At 45.4% G+C, this 21,125-nt stretch overlaps 1 protein-coding gene across 11 annotated transcripts in view; it reads left to right on the top strand.

Annotated features, from left to right (window-relative positions):
• Positions 1 to 8,631: 8,631 nt before the first annotated feature.
• The window catches only part of PPP6R2 (protein phosphatase 6 regulatory subunit 2), a 130,971-nt gene continuing 118,477 nt past the window's right edge, over positions 8,632 to 21,125 (top strand). For 2 of the 11 annotated variants that reach the window (XM_074227179.1, XM_074227180.1), the window contains exons 1-2: positions 11,965 to 12,041; positions 20,112 to 20,173. The gene's annotated coding sequence lies outside the window, so the exon portion shown is untranslated. Of the gene's footprint in view, positions 8,726 to 10,564; positions 10,624 to 11,964; positions 12,042 to 12,738; positions 20,174 to 21,125 lie in introns of those variants that run through there. The other 9 variants (XM_074227177.1, XM_074227175.1, XM_074227176.1 and 6 more) reach the window with 9 other exon arrangements.

The raw sequence follows: 21,125 nt of genomic DNA, 5'->3' as shown, positions 1-21,125 counted from the left end.
ATGGGAGTTTCAACTGGATTTGGTGAGCAGTTGTAAGCCATCAAAGAAGTCTTAAAATTTCAAATCCAGTCTCAGATACTTAATAGTTACCTAGCTGTGTGCCCTTGGGCAAGTCACTTAACCCCATTGCCTTACAAAAATCTTAAAAAAAAAAGAAGGAAGAATGAAAGTGAAAAATAGCATGCTTCAGTCTGTGTCCAAACAATATCAGTTCTTTCTTTGGAGGTGGATAGTATGCTACATTATCTTGAATCATTGTGTTGCTGAGAATAGGTTATTCATAGTTCTAACAATATTGTTGGTACTGGATTAGACAATCTTTCCTTTTAGTCCTATTAGTCCTTCTCCTGGTTCTATTCACTTCACTGTGCATCAGTTCATTTAAGTTTTTCCAGTTTTTTTCTGTAGTCATCTTGCTCTTCATTTCTTAAAGCATAATAATATTCCATTATAATCATATACCATAGCTTGATTATTCCCCAATTGATGGGCATCCCTTCAATTTCCAATTCTTAGCCACTACAAAAAGAACTGCTCTAAGTATTTTTGTAGAAATGCATCCTTTTCATTAAAACAACTCCAAGGGACTCCCTCACAACTATTAGATTGATCAATGTGACTAAAAAAAATGATCAATATTGGCAGGGATGTGGGAAAACCGGGAACTGATGAATTATTAGTGGAGTTGTGAAGAGATTTAACCTTTCTAGAGCCCAAAGGGCAATAAAATTGTGCAGACCCTTTGATCCATTAATACCACTAATAGGTCTGTATCCAAAGAGATCACATAAAAGGGTAAAAAACTCACTTATGCAAAAATATTTATAGAGCTCTTTTCAAATATCAATAATCAAAGACAATTCTAAAAGACTGGTGATGGAAAATACCATCCAAATCCAGAGAAGGAACTTTGGAGTTTAAATGCAGACCAAAGATTACTATCTTCAGTTTTTTAAAAGTTGTCTTTAGGTATTATTTTTTCCCCTGTTTCAATTTAATTCTTCTTTCACAACATGATTAATATAGATTTACGTTTAGAATGGTTATATATGTAAAGCCTATGGTAGAATGCTTTCTGTCAGGAAAAAGGGGGAAGGAAAAAAAATGATTGCTGAAAATTACTGTTGTGGGGCAGCTAGGTGGTACAGTAGTTAAGAGCACTGGCCCTGGAGTCAGGAGTACCTGTATTCAAATCTAGCCTCAGACACTTAATAATTACCTTGCCGTGTGGCGTTGGGCAAGCCACTTAACCCCATTTGCCTTAAAAAAACCCTAAACCCCACCCCAAAATATTGTTTCATGTAGCTGGAAAAATAAATAAAATATTTATTTTAAAAAGACAAAAAGTACACAATAGAGAACAAAAGAAAATCTACAGGGAAGCAAAGTTGGGCAGCTTTTAAAACAATGTCTAGTATTACATAGACTTTCTTGAAATAGAAATTTATTATGTTATATTGTATCTTCTCTTATGTTCTGCTTTAGACATAAGAATTTTTTCTTTTCTCATTTATTTGTTTAAAATAAATTTTTAAAATTACAAAAAATCAAAGACCAGCTCCACATAAGATTCTTATTTAAACATCACATTTCCCTTAGAACAAGAGCAGAATGAATATCCCACTATCTTCCAGACCTCTTTACTCAGAGTCTCTCAGAATCTGATCTCATACATATACAACTTCCTATCAGTTTAGTTTGATAAAAGCTTTAGAGTACCTTATACAGAGAATCCAACACACATTCCAAAAGCTCCATCCAAAATAAAAATACAATTGTTAGCATTAGTTTTTCCCCAAAATAAATCAGTAAATATCCCTGATGAATATAGGTATTTTTCTTCTTTAACACAATACCACATTTCTTTAACTCCAAAGGTTTTACAATAGAGTTTAAAATCCCAAATCACTTTAACAATCTATTTTTTTTTTTAGGTTTTTGCAAGGCAATGGGGTTAAGTAGCTTGCCCAAGGCCACACGGCTAGGTAATTATTAAGTGTCTGAGAGCGGATTTGAACCCAGGTACTCCTGACTCCAGGGCTGATGCTTTATCCACTTTATCCGCCCCTAATAACCCTCTTTTAAAACCCTCACAGTGATTCCCCAAACTCCAATTCACAAACCTTAAATATAGTGAGAGTCATCACTCTTGGGTGGACAGAGCAGAGACATTCATTAAACATAATTTCCTTTCATTGAACATGTTACATATTGCACCTTGTGGCAGGGTCTCTTTCCCTTTAAAGTTTAAGCACTTTAAATCTCCTGCCCACCCCTCCCTTCCATGCGCAGGTGGGGTGCTACTCAGCTGAACTCAATTTAGAGTTGAAGTCTTAACAAGATGGTGGATGGGATCAAGACTGCCACATGTCCAACCTTGCACCCCCTTCCCCCAACCCAGGGAGGAAAATATGAATCTTTCCCAGACAGTCATAAGGATAAGAAATCTTCCCTTAATCTTTCCATTAAAAGATCTTTCTCTCTTAAACTCCACAAACTATAGCTTTTTCTCTAGCATTCCCCTTCCCTTTCCTCTTTAACTCTATACACCAGCACAGCTACCACTGGCTTAGTGAGGGAGGGGCTGACCTCCACGAGGGGAACACTAAAGACTTCCCCTTCCTCTTCCCCCTCCAACTTTCTGAAACTCCTGGGCCCAATTTCCAGCTCCCTCAGTTTAAAACTTAGAGTCCCCAGACCTAGATGTACCTAACACAGACACTTACACAAGACAGGACATAGTATACATACCCCTGCTGAACATTCAAAACTCACTCATACAGCACTGGATTCAGCTTCTTTGGCTTTCAGCTACCAAATATGTGACTTCCTTGCTCCCCCCCAGGCAACCTTCCCCCTTTTAAGATTTTGGGGAAATTCCTAGAGAGGGAATCCAAATCCCCCCCCCCCCCCCAATTTAGGGCACCCTATTATCCTCTGGCCTCTCCTTTGGAATAGATCTCCCACCAGTTCAAGGTGGTTCTAGCCACCAACACCACCCTAGAGATCTGCCCCTTACCAGACACTTTAGTCACTCTCAGCTCCAAACCTGGGACAATCTTCCCAGGAATCTCTGAGATATTTCCCCAGCAAAGAACACCAAGAAAGTGGGCTTGAAATTGAGCCATTTGCACACATTATTTTCTTATGTGCCTCTTGAAAAATACCAGGTAAAGAGATTTACACTAATATTGTAGTAGGTGAACCCCCAAACTGTTATAAGTGGCTATGAATACCTAGACCAGAGTGATTAAGATGCCTTTTTTAATTAAGATATCTTAACAAAATGGCACAGGTCTCAAGATGGGAGAGAGGGTCAAGAAATCCCTGTCTTTTATACAGTTTGAAAGGCTTTGTTCCTTCCCTCTCATGCCAATCATAGGCCGGAGTCACAAATCTAATGGATACAATGGTTCCTATACATCTCCCCACCCTGCTCGTTATACTAATGAGCCAGAACAGCTAGATCTCCTTGAGCATGTGCAAAGGAGAAGGTCTAGGCTCCAGGTGAACTTCAGAACAGGTGGGGCAGCTTTTGATCAAATGGAGGCTAAATCTTTTATCTTAACTTGGTACCTGCCCATAGGCAACAATGTAGCAGACCCTAGTCTTTGTAAGTAAACTAATGATATTCCCTTCACAGTCTTGGGGAACCCAAACACCCAGATATTCTTCACAAGGAATTTGCTGCTAGTGGATTCCTTTATGGCAGTCTAAGGACTAGCAAATGGAATAGAACTTGCAAATAGCAAATAGAATTTGGAAATAGAATAAAGCTGCTATATAAATAGAATTCTAACCCTGACTTCCCTTTGTGGTAATCTCTGTGACTATGGTCACATTCAAAAAGTAGAGGCTAAAGGACCTGGCTTAATGACACCTTCACTTAAGGCAGAGGACTTCTGCTTGAGGAATTCAGTAAGGAAACATTTAGGAAGAGCCTGCCATGTGCAAGGTATTGTGCAGGAGATACGGGCAAGACAGCCCTTGAGGAGCTTTCAGTCCAATAGAGGGGACAGTCTGCAAAAACTGTGTACAAATATACTATCTTAAGGATAGGTAGAAAATAATACCAGGGAACGTACTATGATTAAGAGGGATAAGGCATGACTTCTTGTACAAAGTATTATTTTAACATGCATATGAAGGAAGCCAGGAGAGCCAAGACATCAAGCATACCAGATTTGGAGAACAGCCAGAGAGAAGGTCCTGAACCCAGAGACAGGGGATGAGAGACCTTTGATCCAGGGTTTTGCTGGGTACTCTGGCAGCACCTCTGTGAGCAAATTTATTCTTGAGGTCTCTGATCAGTAGACAAGAGTCTCTCTGAAGGATAGTACAAGAGCCATCATTCCTATCTTACAAAAGAGGAACTAAGACACCAAGTGCCTTGCCTGTAGATATCTAAATAATTCTCCAAAACCCCTTAGGCAGAGTCCTAGACTCACAAAACTAGGTGACCCTTTGTAGTTCAAACTGAACTTTATAGAATGGAATGACATTGAGGATTATATTTCTCCTACCACTATCTGATTTAATAAGATGCAGAGAAAACTGGGCATGGGAGTGAAGAGATCAGTTGGAGACAAACTTTGTATAAATCTTGTTTGCATTGTAAAGGGAATCTTCCCTTCTTTATCATCGAATTTAGGCCACACCTGAGGGTCTGACCTTCAACCTGATTTGGGTTACATTGTTTTTTGGTGGGGCAGCCTGGGAGCACAGACCCTGGAAGACCATCCAAAAGAGACCCCTCCCCAAGAGGCAAAATCTCCAATGAGGGACTTGGGTCATTCCCATGGACTCTGGGAGAGAATTTAAGGAGAATGAGTGAGGGGCTTGAGTCTCTTTGACCTTCCAGTCTCCTTCTGAACCCTGGCCAGCTGGCCTGGCCAATTCAATCAGCAATCCACATGGTCTTCTCTTAATCTCTTTCTAACTTTTCTATCCCTTTCTTAATATACTGTAACACCCTTTAATAAATCTCTATTTTCTTTCCAAAACTTGCATTCCCAAGTCTGAGTTGTGATTATATGCGGGGCAGAACTGAACCCAAGAAACAAATCAGTGGCTATACTTATATGGAGACACCAATGAATTCTTGGCTTCTTTGAAACAGGAACTGGAGGATCATAGAATTAACACTTGAGCAAACCAGTTGAAGCAGGGAGACCAATGAAGAGTTTGTCACAGTAGTCCAAATGAAAGTGGTGATGACCTGAACTGAGGGTGGGCTAGGGTAGTGCCAGATGAGTATATAGAAAAGGATTGATGGGACCAACAGGGTGGTTTTTGTCACTAGGTTGGTTCAGTGAGATGAGTAAGAGAGGACAGTTGAAGAGAACCCCAAAATAGCAAACCTGGGTCAGAAGAGTGGATTTTGATCTGTATATATGGAGCTGAAATGCCTATGGATCATCTAGAGCCAAGAAACACCCAGGTTGAGATTTCCAAAGGGCAGATGGTATTGCAGGACCAAGGCCTTAAAGTAGGTCTTTCCATCAATTTTCTCTGCCCTTGAAGGTTTCTATCTTCTTGGGACTCCTTAGAGTGAGTTAGAGTGAACAATTTCTAAATTCTACCACCTCTTGTCAATATATCTAATTTTTTAGTGATCATCTGTGTCTGATAATTAGCCCAGCCTCCCATCCCTAGTACACACATGCACTGTGATCTCTCCTACCTTGTCATTGCTCACTGCTGCTTCCAAATCCTTTTGTTAGCTAGTCTGTTTTTTAAAGATACTTTGACTTTTATAACATCTTAATTTTAAAATATATCCTTCCTCTTCCCCAGTGAACCTTCCCTTGTTACAAAGTTTAAAAAAGAGAAATCAAGATGATTTTAATTGAATAAACTGATGATATTTAGCCTAGGGAAAGACTCAAGTGAGACATAATAGCTATCTTCAAGTATTTAAAACATTTTTTAAAAATTAAATTTTATTCAATTTTCAAGTTCTGAATTTTCTCCCTTGACCTCTCTCTACCTAAAAAAGGAAAAATAACAAGAATAAAAAAAACTCTAGTCTTAACAGTAATAAAAAAACCCTGTTTGTTCACAAAAAGAAAGAAAATATGCTTCAATTTGTGTTTATTAGTTCTTTCTAGATAATATGGATAACACGGTTCATTGAGTCCTTTGGAATTGTATCTATCAGATCCCAAGTCTTTCAAGATTGTTTATAATATTCGTGTTATTATTGGTATTTTTCTCCAAGTTCTGTTCATGTTTGCATCTATTCATATAAGATTTTCCAGGTTTCTCTGAAACCATCCCTTTCTTCATTTTTTATAGAACAAGTCTTTCATCACATTCATATACCATAACTTGTTCAACTTTCCCCAACTAATGGGTATCCTTTCAGTTTCCAATTATTTGCCACCTTGAAAAAAGTCACTACAAATATTTTTTTAACATATAAATCATTTTTTCTTTCTTTGATTTCTTTACCTGGTCCCATATTATTGTGTCAAAGGATGGGGCACAATTTAGTACATTTTTGGGTATAGTTCCAAATTGTTTTCTAGACTGTTGAACCTGTTCACAGTTCCAACAATAATGCATTAGTGTACCTACTTCTGTACAGACCCTTCAGCCTTTGTCAATTTTCTTTTTGTAATTTAGCCTAATTTGATGAACAATACCTCAGGGTTGATTTGGGTTACATTTCTATATTAATTATTTGGAACGTTTTCCCAGAATGCTGTTGATAATTTGAATTTCTTCCTCTGAAAACTGTCTATTCATCATATCTTTTGATCATTTATTATTTAGGAAATAGTTCCCATTCTTATAAATTTGACTGTTTTCTATACATCCTAGAAATGAAAGCCTTATCAAAGAAACTTGCTGTAGATTTCCCCCCAATTTTTGTGCTTCTCTTTTAATTTTAATTGCATTGATATTATTTCTTTTTTTTTTTTTAGGTTTTTTTGCAAGGCAAATGGTGTTAAGTGGCTTGCCCAAGGCCACACAGTTAGGTAAGTATTAAGTGTCTGAGACTGGATTTGAACCCAGGTACTCCTGACTCCAAGGCTGGTGCTTTATCCACTAAGCCACCTAGCCGCCCTGCATTGATATTATTTCTACAAAAACTTTTAAAATTTCATATAATCAAAATCATATATTTTATCCCCTGAGAACTTTCTTTTTTTTTTTTAAATTTTGCATTTTTTACAGTTTTCCCCCTATTCTTGTTTCCCTCCCACCACCCTCCACAGAGGGCAGTCTGTTAGTCTTTACATTGTTTCCATGGTCTACATTGATCTCAGTTGAATGTGATGAGAGAGAAGTCAGATCCTCTTTTTTATTAAAGATTTTATTTATTTTGAGTTTTACAATTTCCCTCCCAATCTTACTCCCCTCCCCCCACAGAAAGCAATTTGTCAGTTTCCATGTTGTACATTGATCCAAGTTGACTGTGATGAGAGAGAAATCAGATCCTTAAGGAAGAAACAAAAAGTATAAGAGGTAACAAGATCAGAAAATAAGATTTTTTTTCTAAATTAAAGGGAATAGTCCTTGAACTTCGACTCCACAGCTCCTTATCTGGATACAGATGGTATTCTCCATTGCAGACAGTCCAAAATTGTCCCCGATTGTTGTACTGATGGAATGAGCAAGTCCATCAAGGTTGATGTCACCCCTATGTTACTGCTAGGGTGCACAATGTTCCTCTGGTTCTGCTCATCTCACTCAGCATCAGTTCATGCAAATCCTTCCAGGCTTCCCTAAATTCCCACCCCTCTTGGTTTCTAATAGAACAATAGTGTTCCATCACATACATACACCACAATTTGTTCAGTTATTCCCCAGTTGATGGACATTCATTCAATTTCCTATTCTTTGCCACCACAGAGCTGCTGTGAATATTTTTGTACAAGTGATATTTTTATACATTACTAAGATATTCTTAAGAATAAACATAATACTCCCCCCCCAAATTTAGACCCTCCTGATCAATAAAGAGGAAATAAAAATGTGTTTCATTCTGTGTTCGGATACCATCAGCTCTGTCTTGGGTGGATCACATTCTTTATCATAAGTCCATCATAAAAGTCACTTCCATAACTGTTGCACAGTTGCTGATTTTTTTTTTTTTAGGTTTTTGCAAGGCAAATGGAGTTAAAGTGGCTTCCCCAAGGCCCCCAGCTAGGTCATCAAGTGTCTGAGGCCGGATCTGAAGCCGGGTCCTCCTGCCTCCGGGGCCCTGCTCTACGCCCCGCGCCCCCGGCCGCCCCCTTGCGCTTACTCTCAGCTACAAGGAACACATGTGGCATTGCACGATGGCGAGAGCGGCCTTCCTTGGGCCGGGAGAGCTCGGGTGCTTCCTCTGCTCCTCGCGCCTCCTCGGAGGCCGGGCCAGGACCCCGGGGCCCCGCCCGCCCGCGCCCGGCCCCGGCCCCGCCCCGGCCCCGCCCCGGCCCCGCCCCGGCCCCGGCCCCGCACCTGGTCTCCCTCCCTCCGCTCGGACTCGCTTCACCTTTCCCTTTAAGGATCGAGGGGCGGGGCCCTCCGGGGGCGGGGCCGGGGCGGGGCGTCCGCGCGCGCTCTCGGGAGCCCCGCCCCCGCCCCGCCCCGCCGCCGCCGCGGGCGCGCGCGTGTCAGGCGCCTCGGCCGCCGCCATTTTGGAGTGAGTCGGCCCGAACCTCGAACCCGCGGCGGAGCCCGGGAGCCTGCGGCGGCGGCGGCGGCGGGGCCCGGAGCGGCGGCCGAGGCGCAGGTAAGGGCGGGCGGCCGGGGCGGCCGCGGGGAGGGGCGTGGAGGAGGCCGGCCCCCCGCACCCCCTCCGCGGCCCGGCCCGGGCCCCGGCCCCCCGCCCCCCGCCGGACCCGGCGCTGTCACCTCCCCTGGGGCTGGCGCGGGCCCCGGAGCCGCCCCCCGCCCCGCCGGCCCCCCGCTGTCACTGCCCCCCCCCGCTGTCACTGCCCCCCGCCCCGCCGGCCCCCCGCTGTCACTGCCCCCCCCCGGCTGTCACTGCCCCCCACCCCGCCGGACCCCGCTGTCACTGCCCCCCGCCCCGCCGGCCCCCCGCTGTCACTGCCCCCCCCCGGCTGTCACTGCCCCCCCCCCGCTGTCACTGCCCCCCGCCCCGCCGGCCCCCCGCTGTCACTGCCCCCCCCCCGGCTGTCACTGCCCCCCACCCCGCCGGACCCCGCTGTCACTGCCCCCCGCCCCGCCGGCTCCCCGCTGTCACTGATCCCCCCCCGCTGTCACTGCCCCCCCCAGGCTGTCACTGCCCCCCGCCCCGCCGGCCCCCCGCTGTCACTGATCCCCCCCGCTGTCACTGCCCCCCCCCGGCTGTCACTGCCCCCCGCCCCGCCGGCCCCCCGCTGTCACTGCCCCCCCCGGCTGTCACTGCCCCCCCCCCCGCTGTCACTGCCCCCCGCCCCGCCGGCCCCCGCTGTCACTGTCCCCCCCGGCTGTCACTGCCCCCCGCCCCGCCGGCCCCCGCTGTCACTGCCCCCCCGGCTGTCACTGCCCCCCACCCCGCCGGTCCCCGCTGTCACTGACCCCCCCCCGCTGTCACTGCCCCCCACCCCGCCGAACCCCGCTGTCACTGCCCCCCTCCCCGCCGGCCCCCCGCTGTCACTGCCCCCCCGGCTGTCACTGCCCCCCGCCCCGCCGGACCCCGCTGTCACTGCCCCCCACCCCACCGGACCCCGCTGTCACTGATCCCCCCCGCTGTCACTGCCCCCCCGGCTGTCACTGCCCCCCGCCCCGCCGGCCCCCCGCTGTCACTGCCCCCCCCAGGCTGTCACTGCCCCCCCGCCCCGCCGGCCCCCCGCTGTCACTGCCCCCCGCCCCGCCGGCTCCCCGCTGTCACTGATCCCCCCCGCTGTCACTGCCCCCCCCGGCTGTCACTGCCCCCCGCCCCGCCGGCCCCCCGCTGTCACTGCCCCCCGCCCCGCCGGCTCCCCGCTGTCACTGCCCCCCGCCCCGCCGGCTCCCCTCTGTCACTGCCCCCCCCCGCTGTCACTGCCCCCCACAGCTGTCACTGCCCCCCCCGGCTGTCACTGCCCCCCGCCCCGCCGGCCCCCCGCTATCACTGCCCCCCCCAGGCTGTCACTGCCCCCCGCCCCGCCGGCCCCCTGCTGTCACTGCCCCCCCGGCTGTCACTGCCCCCCGCCCCGCCGGCTCCCCGCTGTCACTGACCCCCCCCCGCTGTCACTGCCCCCCCGGCTGTCACTGCCCCCCGCCCCGCCGGCCCCCGCTGTCACTGCCCCCCCGCCCCGCCGGCCCCCCTCTGTCATTGCCCCCCCGGCTGTCACTGCCCCCCCAACTTGTCACTGTCCCCCCAGCACTGTCCCCCCCAGGCTTGTCACTGTCCCCCCAGGTCTGTCACTGCCCCCCCAGGCTTGTCACTATCTCCTCCCAGCCTGTCACTGTCCCCCCCAAGCCTGTCACTGTGCCCCACTCCTGCCCCGGCCCTCCCAGGCCTGCAGCTCCACCCACTCCTCTCTCCCCTCCCAGGGCCCTGCCCCCTCCGTGTCCTCCCTGGTTGACCCTGCCCTTTGGCCCTCCCTGTCCAGCCTCCCTCTGCCTCTGCCCCCCCTCAGCTGCCGGCTTCTTAGGGGGCCTCCTGCCCCCCCCCCCCCCCCGCCGGGCTTGGTGTCACTGGTGAGTCACTGGCAGACTGGGGAGACAGCTGATGTCCTCGACTCCCGTCCGGGACCGGAGGGCTGTGGGGGGCAGCGTGGGGCACCGGGCTTCAGGGCCAGGCCATTGGAGGCTTCCCCGAGCTTGGCCGTGCGGCCGCCGGGCTGAGCCGGGGCTCCGCGGGCAGCGTCGGCACTGGAAGGAGCTGGAGAGGCGGTGGGAGAAGTGGGGCACCGGGGCACCGGGACTTTTCCAAAAGAGTGGAAGGAAAATGTCACATGGACAGGCAGGCCCTGGTTCGGCTTGGCGCCGCTCGCCCGGTTGGGCTCCATTGGCTGTTTTGTCTGAGGGCCATCTCGGCTTTTCCTACGTCCCCCTGTGCTTCTGGGGGGGGGGGGCTGGCCTGTTCCTGCTTGACTTTTGCAAGCCTTCACCCTCCTTCATCTTGCTTCTTGGAGCTTGCATCACGACTAGTAGAAAACAGATTGCGGAATTTCAATTTCAGTTTTCAATCTGCTGGTTACCAAATATAACTTCTGGCAGATGCCAGTTGGGAAACTAAATGAAAAGTCTTTGGTCAAAAGACTTTCCCTTTAGGTAGGAGCTGCTTGGACTGTCCTGGCCAGGGAGGCCCCATCCGGCTCTCGGGATTCTCAGATACTTGGGGGGTTCACCAGTGTCCATTTGGGAGAGGGGGATCAGTGACATCATTGGTTCAAGCTGTCTGGGGAAAAAATATCATTCGGGGCTCGCTGCCAGAGCAGTGAGTCCAAAGTCAGACCCACTTTGGTCTCTTTTCTGGGAGGCAGCCTAGAATTGAGGTGGAGGTGGTTGAACTGCTTGGGGGTGGTCCTCCCCTGAGCCAGGATCCTCTCATTGCTGGCTTGGAACCTGGCTCTTCTTTTCTTTTGGTTCCAGTTTGGGAGACTGCAGCATTTGGGTAGACATTTTGTCAAAGTTCTGTCCATTTACTTTTTTTTTTTTTTTTGCAAGGCAGTGGAGTTCAGCAACATGCCCAGGGTGATACAGCCAGATAATTTTTGGGTCAGTGCTCTATCCACTATGCCACCTAGCTGCTCCACATCTATTTACTTTTAGTTTTTAGATTTGTTGGGCTAAGAAGCTTCAGTTTCTTGTCTGTAATTTTCAAGAATAGCCTTCCTTTTCTTTGGGATCTTGAGGGCAGAAATGGCAAATTCTTCTTGGCCTTGCCTTGAACCTTCTTCCCTTGGTAGAAATGATTTGAAAGAAATTGGAGAGCTTAATTAGGAAATGCTAAAAGTGTTTTGGAATTGAATATATTATTGAAACTATATTTAATGTAGTTAATGTTGTGGCCATTTTCTGGTGATTCCATTTCAGCAATCTAAGAACCAGTGGATTTGGCAGGGTGATCAATGGCACTAGAGGATGTAGTACCTTAGATTGGTTGGTTTAAGGTAATGAAAATTTTAAATTATGTTTTTTTCTCTCACAAATTACTTTTATGAGATTTTTACTATAATATGAAAATAACTTCTATCTAATCTTTTTAATCTATTAAAATTTTCTCTGTTTCATATTCCTAGAATCCTAGAGATGTCATTTAGTAGAATATTATTATTCTTTTTTTGTTTTTTTTGCAAGGCAATGGGGTTAAGTGACTTGCCCAAGGTCACACAGCTAGGTCATTATTAAGTGTCCGAGGTCAAATTTGAACTCAGGTCATCCTGAGTCCAGGGCCGGTGTTCTATTCACTGTGCCACCTAACCACCCCAGAATATTATTATTCTTATATAGAAATGGAGAAACCGAGGCACAGAGCAACTATATAAATTGCTCCAGGTGACAGGCTTTTAATTGGGACCACCATTAATGATAGGCTCAGCAACCCAGATCTTCTGCTCTTCACCTTTTTCTCCTGTATTCATTCTGCCTTTCATTTTCAAGTATGAATTCTCATCTTGAGAATTTTTATTCCTAGAGAGAAATGACCAAAATTTCTGATCTGCTTGCCAGAATGTTATCTTATAAAGATTTGCTGAATTAAGGAATATTGAGGAGGATGAGGGTGAAACCATTTCTTTCCTTCTTTTTCTTGACAAAGAATTAGACCTGAAGTAAAATGCAAATAGTATAAATTCTGAAAAGTCCCTCCCTACCCCCCCCAAAAAAAAACCTCATCTGGGAAATCCCATCTCCTTATGCCTTTAAAAATGACTCTGGTGGGTCTCACTGACTTGATCTTGTTTGTTCTCTTACTTTACATTGTAACACTCCCTTGTCTGGAGAGGAATACAATGTACTGACTGGTAAAAGAGGAGTCTTGAGTCAGTTTACATTAAGTGAATGCTCTGAAGCCAGGCATCTTTGACTGGGCTGTTGAATTGCCTGGTGCTTCCATTGGTTCTCTTTTCTCACCAAATTATCTTGTCTCTTCTGAAGATTATCTTGCCAAACCTCAACTTTAGTTAAAGAGACCACTTGGAATGGGGTTCTGTGTTCTGAGGAGCATTCTCTGGAACAGAGGCCCAAGACAACAAAGCACTCCAACTTGGTTGATCTGAATCACCCAAGTATAGCTCTGTACAAGCCTTCTTCACCTTAGCACCCTTTTATCATGGGATGCACAGGCCTCCTGTGCTCATTTCCCATAGCCAGAGTGTGAGGGAGTACTTGTCTAGGCCTGACTGCCCTGGGGGGCTATTGACTGTGCCAGTCTTGATTGCTACTTGTGGAGCACTGGACTCTTGAGAAGGCTTGGAAAGGACCTTCTGGGGAACATCCGGAGATCAACTGATGTTCAAGTCTGTATGGTCTAGCCCATAACTAAAAAGATCTCCCCACTGTGATAGACCTGATAAGTGCTCCTCCAACTGCTGTTGAGGTGCTCTGGTTCTGAAGAAGTGTTTCCCAGCACCAGCCTCAGTTTACCTACATTGCACCTGACTCTGACTTCCAGAGTCAAACTGAACGAGTCCAATTGCTAGTTCTGCATAGTAGAACACAAGTCTCCTCTTTCCTCATTCTCTGTTCTCCACAGTCTTCTCATAACCAGATTGAATATCCTCATTTCTTTTCACCACATCTTATGGGCTCAAGAACCTTCACTGTACTAGTTAGCTTCCCCACAAGTCTTTAAACTTATCAGTGTTTTGCCAGAGAAGATCTTGGCAGAGTAAGACAGCAGGACTCTTATCTTTTTATTCCAGCATCTTTTCATGCAGTTCAAGAACAAATTATTAGCCATTTTGACTCTTGATTCAAACTGCAGGCCACTGACATGCCAATGTTTCTTTCAGAGAAACCAATGTCTACCTAGGCCTCCACCATCTTCTATTGGGGAAGCTGAATATTTTTTTGAGCCCAACTGTAAGAGTTATATTTATAACCTACTGAATTTTACCTGTTTCAATTCAGCCCTGAGATTTTAGCCTTATTAGGATCTAATTAGTGGTCTTTGAGTATAAGTATGCCACCTAAGACTTTATCCAAATCAGGAAAAAAAATGGGAGACATAAGAGAGCCAAGCAAAGATCCCCAAGTCTCTACCTTCCAAGTTGACATTGAACTTTTTTTTTTATCAATTGTAGTTTATCTTTTTAAATTTTTTTTAGGTTTTTGCAAGGCAAATGGGGTTAAGTGACTTGCCCAAAGCCACACAACTGGGTAATTATTAAGTGTCTGAGACCAGATTTGAACCCAGGTACTCCTGACTCCAGGGCTGGTACTTTATCCACTGTGCCACCTAGTCGCCCCTATGTAGTTTATTTTTAAAAGAAGAAAACTATACCATTCATAAAGAATAAGCTTGGTCCCATAGAAGAGATATGAGAAGACACCTGTTAGATTCTTTTCAGAGATGGGAAGTGGTCCAAATTACTTCTCTCTGAGTCTGGCTTTCCAGCCAAATCTAAATCTTTTTGTGACATTACCTGGGCTTTACCTCTTCAAATTGCCTACAAGAATGGCATGAGAAGCTCTGCCAAATGGTTTGCTAAAATCTAGGTGAGCAAAGTTTGTAGCATCCCCTGATCTAGCAATTTAAAAGGGAAATAAGGCCAGTTTGGCATGAACTGTTCTTGAAGAAACCAACTTTTCTCTTTGGGATCACTGCTTTTCTTTTTTTTTTTTAAGGTTTTTTTGCAAGGCAAATGGGGTTAAGTGACTCGCCCAAGGCCACACAGCTAGGTAATTATTAAGTGTCTGAGGTTGGATTTGAACTCAGGTACTCCAGACTCTAGGGCCGGTGCCCTATCCACTGTGCCACCTAACCCTGATTGCTGCTTTTCTAAGTGTTCACTGAGCATCTCTCTCTTGTTTTTGTACCAGACCTGTGATTTTTATTAGTATTAGTGAGTTCCCAGTGAGCAAATTCCCTCTGTTGATACAAGTTGTCAGCTCTCCTGAAACTTAGAAGTTTTTGAGTCACTTGGGGCCATTGAGAGGTTTAGTATATAGCTATGGTCCAACAGGCCATATGTGTCAAAGGCAGGATTTGAACCACATCATCCTCTCTTGCTCTCTCCCCAGTGGCATGCTGTTTTATTGCCCATCTCTAATGATCCTTCCTATCACTCTGTCAGATGTTCTGGCCAAGATCCCTGGCCTGTAGTTTACTGATTCTAATCACTGCCCTTTGCCCTTGAGACAGGATTTGCTGTTATCCACTCAAACATCATCCATGGTGGTTCAGTAATCCCATCCCTCAGTTCTTTCAGGGCACAGGGAGGTAATTTTTTCTGGGGCAGGGCTATTCCTTTTTTGTCTCTTTACTTCTTTTGAGGATGAAATTTGCATTAGCTATTTGAACTCTCACATTTATACTTCCAAGGAAATTTTCTTTGGCAGTGAAACTAGAAGCAAAATGAGCATCCCAGCCACCCCAAGCAGCAGTGCTGTCTCTTTTTTGATACTCCCTTTCACCCAACAGAGCTTTCTAAAAAATCCTATTCCCTTGTCCTTACCCTTGTTTTCCATTCCAAACTATAGCATTATTGACACATATTTTGGAGCATCATGCGAGGTTCTTCCATGTATCCTTTTGTTATCTGCCCTTGCTCCCTGGCTTCTGTCTCTAACCTAAAAAGAAATCATTGAATTTGGTGCACTTCCCTTTGGCTCCTAAGACAACTCCTGCTTTTGCTCTGCATTCAAATGTTTCTCTTCTTTATTTTGATTTCTTTTCCCATCTCTCCTGGGCTGACTTGTCTGGGGCATCCAGCCTAGCCTTCCTCTGGACCCTTTGCATTAGACTCTTCCACCCCTTGAGTATGTGGCAGACCAGGCTCAGCTTTCTTCTCCATCCCAAGTCTGAGTGGATGTGTTGCTTCCCTCTCCCCAGCAACCAGGAGTCTAGTTGAAAACTTTCTATGTGGCTTTTTCCATTTGGAAGGATGTCATTATCATTGAGGCATCTCTGTGAGTCCAGAGGTACTCGTGGGGCCTAGGACAGATGGTGCTGGGTGCTGGAGATACCAGGAACAACAGGGAAATTGACTCTGCCATTCAGAAGTCAACATGTACGTGCATTAGGAGATGTACAATAAGTGCAGGGTAATTCCACATGGGAGGCCCTGGGCAACTGGGGGGGTGAGGATCAGAAAAAGCCTCCTGGAAGTAGGAAGGAAGGCACAGAGGAGGGGGTGCAGCACAAGACCTTTTGGTCTGGAACAGGGAGATTGTAGGTTGTAGAGGGTTGGAAGGGCTTTCAATACCAAGTGGGAGAATTTGGATTTGATACTCATGCTCAGTGATACGAGTGTTCCCTCTGGTATTTTGTGAGGACAACAAATGAGCTTGAGAAGGATGCTTGCTTCTCAATTAAGAAATGCAAGAGACCAGAGGTTCTAGTTCCCTCCGATGCCTCCTGCCTGTGAGCTGTGAATCTTTCCTTAGGACATAAACCAACTGCCAACCTCCCCATAAGCACTGCAGTGATTTATCTGATCTGAGTGCAGTGGATGTGATGGGCTGCTCCAGCACAGAGGGATGATAGAAGACTCCTTCTGTCACTATTAGACCTTGCCTCAGGCCAGAGTTTATGTCCAGGGTTTTTGCTTTGACTGCAGGGAGATGTAGGGGAAAGGGTGCTCCTCTTGGAGTCCAGAAGGTCTGAATTTTAACCTGCCACAGAGATGTACTAGCTGTATGACCCTGGGCAAGTCAATGAATCTCTCGAGTTTCCATTTCCTCTTCTGTAAAATGGGGATGATGATGATGATGATGATGATGATGATAATAATAATAATAAATAATAGCTCCTATCTTGTAGGATTAACTCGAAGATCTAATGAGATAATGTGTGAGGTGCTTCACCAACCTTAAAGTGCCACATTGTTATTGTCATTATTTTTGTTTTTACTACAATTATTTTCAGGCAAGCATCAATCAGCCAAAATTAAATGCTTACTATGGGTTGTCAAGTAAGGCAGCAGAAAAAGTTCTAGACTTGAGTTCAAGCTTGTTTCAGACACTTCCTTAGTTGTGTGATGCTAGGCAAGTCACTTATTCTGTTTGCTCCAATTTCCTCATCAGTCAAATGAATTGGACAATGAAATGGCAAATCACTCCAATGTCTTTGCCAAGAAAACCACTGATTGGTCATGAAGAAGCAGACTGGACTGAAATGATTGAATGAGGATCTGCCTGGTGTTGTGCTAAACTCTGGGAATTCAAAGAAAGGCAGAAACAACCCTTACCCTCAAGGAGTTCCTATTCTAAGGGTGAGACAAATAGATCTAAGACAAACACAGAAGAGAAAGGAGGTCGGGTGAGAAGGGAAAGCATCAGCAGCCATCTGGGGAGACTAGGAAAGGCCTCCTGAGTCTGGAAGGAAGCCAGGAGCTCTAAGATAGAGGTGAGGGGGAAGAACATTGCATGAATGGGGGGCAGCTATTATAAAGGCTCAGAGGTAGGAGATTGAGTAATCTGAATAACAGCAGGTAAGCTGGAATAGGGAGAAAGGACAAGTTTATGAGCACTTCCAATGACAAGCAAAGTATTTTGTAGTTACTGATCCTGGAAGGACTAGGGAGTCAAAGAGCTCATTGTGGAAGTTGGGGTATGTGTGCTATGATCAGACTTACATATTAAGTATCTTCCTGGCAGTTACATTGGAGTACGGGAGAGATTCGAGGCAACAGGGAAACCAGGAGAGGCAATAAGGTGAACTATGGCATTCTCTGTGTGTGAGTTCTGAGGAGGGAATGGATTTACAAAGATCTTGGGAGTAGATTGGATGCATATGAGGGATGGGTGAGAGAGCAGTTGAGAATGACCCCAAAGCTGCCAGCCTCAGGGACTAGGTGAATGGTTACAGAAGGAAATGGAAGGTAGTAGCAGAGAGGGCTTGAGGGAAAAAGAGAACACATTCTTCTTACCCGGACTTCCACCTCATGATGTCTAAGAGGTGTTTGATGATATATGAGACTAGGAATGGATAAATAAATCTGGGCATCATCTGCATATAGATGAAAATGGAGTCCCTGGGAGCTGAGGAAGTCACCAAGTGAAATAGCCTAGTATTGAAAAAGGAGGCCTGTGGGGCCTTTGGAGGAAGGTTACTATTTGTGGGTGTTACATGGGTGAAGAACTAGCAATCAAGACTGAGGAGGAGAAGCATGAGAGCTGAATCACAAAAGTCCAGAGGCATCTAGAAGAAGGGAGGCAACAGTTGTCTTCTAGGGTCAGGAAGTCAGGAAACATCAGACTTATGGAAGTGTCCTGAATTTGACCATGGAGAGTTGAAGCTCTGGAGAGTGCAGTTTCAACTAGAAACATTGAGAAGAGAGTGAGAGAAAAAAGAGGAAATAAAGGATGATGGCTGTAGGGGATGGCCTCCCCATGCCTCCAATATATTTTGATTTTCCATATTAATGAGAGCTCTGGGGTAGCTCACCTGCACTGCAGGCAGCATGCTCTAGCCTGACTCTAGATTTTTTTATGACTCTGTCCATAGACTCTGATTCTGTCCTTCCCAGCTGTATGTCATTTGCAGATTTCACAGGCATACCAGTCATACTTTTTTTTTAAGGCATTAACAAAATATCTATCATCTCTGGACTAAGCACACAAACTGGGGTACTTCCCTTCAGGTCTCTTGCTGTGTTGTCTGTTCTAGTGTATGATGGGTGGACATCATTTTATGTGAATGAGGTATCTGAGATGCATCTCATCCCTCCAGACTGCCAGAATCACTCAACCCTGGATTGAGCTATCCAGATTTTGGGAAAGAGTGACTGAAAATGAAATTCTAGTCAACCTATATCTAGGCATCTGCCAGGAGCCCCAGGACTATGGAGCAGCTTGTCATCTGCTCTGTCCACCCCTTCCCCAAACTCTCATTTCTTGCTCTGGAAACAGCAATTAAATCAATCCTAGCATTGCTATGGGAAAGGATGTAATCAGTGATTCCTTCATCTCCCCATTGTACCTTGTTCCTGACCACAGTTTATAAGTGTTATCTCCTTTCATTGGAATGTAAATTCATAGAGAGTAGGGTTGATTTCACTTTTATGCCTGGGACAGAATCATCTATCCATCCATCCCCTGTCCATCCATCCTCCAATCCCCCATCTATCAGCCTATCCATTCATCTGCATGTCCATCCATTCATCCATCCATCCATCCATCCATCCATCCATCCATCCATCCATCCATCCATCCATCCATCCATCCATTCATCCATCTGTCTGTCCATCTATCCATCCATCCATCTATCCATCTATCCACCTATCCACTCATCCACCCAACCATCCATCCACCTATCCATTCATTCCCATGTCTCCTGGAAGACAATAGACTTCTCTGTGTCTGTGATTCAGTTCAAAACCACTGCTGCTCTTGCTTTGACCCTTGCTGGATGATCTTTCACTCAATGGTTCTAGATGCTCCCTCATTCTATTCATGGAGATTGCAGCTATTTCCTCTTCAGGACATCCAAAGCCCATTTCAGGAAGGTTCCCCCTACCACCCCGCCCCAGACTTGGTTTCTTGCTTCTCTTCCTTCTCTGTGTGACATTTTCCCACTTTTCAATTTCTTGACAAGGCTCAGTTTTTCCTCCATCTCAGATGCTTTTCTTCCCATTGAAACCCCACTTCCATTTTTTTTTCTTAGAAAGGAAAAACAACATTGTGCTAAGTGTTGGGCTAAGTGTTTTTTCCCCCTAATTTTAATGTTTTATTTTTCCCAATTACATATAAAAACAATTTTAACCTCTCCCCCCTGATTTTGAGTTCCATCTTCTTTTCCACTGTCCCTCTCCTCCCTCATTGAGAAGGTAAGCAATTTGATAAAGGTTATTATACATGTGCAGTCATGCAAAATTTATTTCCATATTAGTCATATTGAGAAAGAAATCAGGATAACCAAAAGGGGGTTTGTTTTTCATCTTTTACACAGGGAAAGGAAAAACAACAAAGAAGGAATAGGGCAGCTTTCTCAGGAGGGATCTATAATGTCAGCCAGTAAAAGGAAAAAAAGGCTCAGCTATCAAGTCTGTTTTCTTCTTCTGTTTTTCTCCACCAAGGGTAATATCTTTGGACTGAAAAGGACTGAACAAATATGACTAATAGCAAGTTGCTATCCAAGGTAAGAGATAATAAGAGAGCAGCTGTTACTGATGAATTCAAGTAACCTGTCCCAGAAGTATGACCTTCTTGGTACTTTTTGGAAGTGACTGTAGCCTCTCAGGGATTGTTGAAAGCCTGAAGAATGGAAGACCACTTATTATATGGATTGGAGGAATAAGGCAGATTGTTCCCATTGTTTTCAACAAGGGAATAAGACTCGAGGTCATTAAGCTTGATTTGGTTCTTGGCAACATTTAAATTATTTAAGGGATGACTTGTGAGCCTCTAGAAAAGAAAACAGTGCAACCTGGCTTCACTAAGAACTGCTTATGCCAGCCTAACCTCATTTCCTTTTGTTCAGATGATAGCTCAAGAGATACTCATGGTCAGTCTAGTTTTCTTGTTTTTTAGTGGAGTGTTAAAATCTGTCATGTTGTTCTAGTGAAGAAACTGTAAGGGATGTGAACTAAGTGATAATGTGGTAGATAATTCATAATAACTGAGGAACCAATCCAAGCTCTATGATTTATTAGCAAAACAGGCACAATAAATGGATCAACAGACCAAAGACCCATGACCCACTTAAACACAGTAACTGGCACAGTCATTCACAATCATTCTACCATATTGAACCTCAAAACTACCCTGGGGGGGGCAGCTAGGTGGCGTAGTGGATAAAGCACCGACCCTGGAGTCAGGAGGACCTGGGTTCAAATCCGGTCTCAGACACTTCATAATGACCTAGCTGTGTGGCCTTGGGCAAGCCACTTAACCCCATTGCCTTGCAAAAAACCTAAAAACAAAAACTACCCTGGGAGGTGGGTATTGCTGCTATTTTCCTTTTTATAGATTAGGAAACTGAGGCAAATAGAAATTTAAGATCACACAGCTAATAAATTTCTGAGATTGGAATATAACTTGAATTTCCTTGCATACATAGATAAAACACTGAGACTGATTTGAAACTGTTG

This window comes from Macrotis lagotis, chromosome 2, assembly GCF_037893015.1.
Source record: "Macrotis lagotis isolate mMagLag1 chromosome 2, bilby.v1.9.chrom.fasta, whole genome shotgun sequence".
NCBI classification, from domain to species: domain Eukaryota; kingdom Metazoa; phylum Chordata; class Mammalia; order Peramelemorphia; family Peramelidae; genus Macrotis; species Macrotis lagotis.
The sequence above is the reverse complement of the archived record's forward strand: the minus strand, read 5'-3'. Positions and strand labels throughout refer to the sequence as shown.